The sequence below is a fragment of the Nycticebus coucang genome, chromosome X, assembly GCF_027406575.1.
Source record: "Nycticebus coucang isolate mNycCou1 chromosome X, mNycCou1.pri, whole genome shotgun sequence".
In the NCBI taxonomy this organism is placed as follows: Eukaryota; Metazoa; Chordata; class Mammalia; order Primates; family Lorisidae; genus Nycticebus; species Nycticebus coucang.
In genome coordinates, this window is record NC_069804.1 from 174,942,718 (window position 1) to 174,944,258 (window position 1,541).

At 42.5% G+C, this 1,541-nt stretch overlaps 1 pseudogene; it reads right to left on the reverse strand.

Annotated features, from left to right (window-relative positions):
- Positions 1-462: 462 nt before the first annotated feature.
- Positions 463-1,124, reverse strand: LOC128577983 (tropomyosin alpha-3 chain-like; annotated as a pseudogene).
- Between the last annotated feature and the right edge of the window lie 417 nt (positions 1,125-1,541).

The following is a 1,541-nucleotide window of genomic DNA, read 5'->3' on the forward strand; positions in this document are numbered from 1 at the left end:
TTCTGTTTTGCTCTCAGTAAGGCAGGCCCATATCATTTTCCCTCCTCCAAGGAGAGGGAAATATGCATTAAGCTGGAAAGTCACCTACCAAAAGTGAGAAAGGGATTAGATTGCTGCTTCAGAGCTGTGGGAGTATTTGGGATGTTCTACAAATTGTTAGTACAACAACAAAAAAGTAGTTACAAAGTGTGTATATCACAACATGCTTTTAAAGACATTTTGTACCATGTTCATATTCCCTTAAATGTTTTTACAAAGGTACTCAGCCTCTAGCCCAGCTGGAATCTCTGAGAAGAGTCAGAGATAGTTGGTGAAAAAGACATGGTGGGGGAGGTGGTGAAAGGAGAACGCAGTTTTCCAGTTAAAGAAGAGCTCTCAGTTTAAAGGTCAGCTTCGGCAGGTTGGCCTCTGGCACCGTCAGGATCAGAGGGAGAAGTGGGAACAGGGTGAGACTGGGGTGCTCTACATCGTATTCAGGTCAAGCAGAGTTTGGTCCAGCATCCTTTGTGTACAGAGGTGCTCCTTTTTTGTACATTTCAGTTTATCTTCCAAGTCATCAATTGTATTTTCCAGTTTGGCTACCAATGATCTCTCAGCAAACTCAACACGGTTCTCCACCTTCTTGAGTTTCTGGGTAAGAATCTTTCTCTCTTCCTTATAATCATCTTCTTTTGAGAATACTATTCTTCAGCAGCACTCAGACACTTCAGGTTCTAGTCCATCAGTCTGATCTGCTCATTCATCTCTCAGCAGTGGGGCTCTGCCAGCTCAGCTCATTCCTCTGTGTATTCCAAATCTCCCTCAATAATCACCGACTTACAAACCACCTCTTCATACTTCCTGTCTACATCTTCTGAAATATGCTTAGCTTCTTTGAGTTGGATTTCCTGGAGTTCTGTCTTTTCAATTACCTTTAAATCTCACTCACTCTTATCAGCAGCTTTTTTCTGCTTCCTCCAGCTTTTACCAGGCAGTGGCAAGGAGCTCATGAGCTCAATCCAGCTCCTCTTCAACCACCTGGATCATATGGTTCAAGGAAGCCACCTCAGCCTTAGCCTAATGTTGGGCCTGCCTTTCTCCTTCAACTTCCTGCTAAAGGTGCTAGGCTCTCTCTTCTGTATCATGACCCTATTATTGAAGAACATGGATCTCACACTTCTCTGCCAGGATGGTGGTGATTCCAGCCATGGTGCCTACACTGGTCCTGCGCCCGCTCTGGTTTCTGCCTCCTCCATTCAATGTTGCAGCCATTCCTCAGTACTTTTATTTTATAAAGTCATCATTGCTTCCTTAAAAAATTTTCCCCTCAAAAGTAATTCCACTCCTGGAAAAAAATGTGATTGATTTATATTTTTGATAAAACTTTAAGAATATGACCTCATTGCTCCACCTTTATTTTACAGATCACAAAATCAAGATCCAGCAAAATAAGTGAGATTGCTGAAGTAATAAAGCAAGTTAATGGCAGAGTTGGCAGAAGATGGAATACCGCCAAAGAACTTCCAGGCAGACATGAGAAACATTCTATCTGGGACAATTGT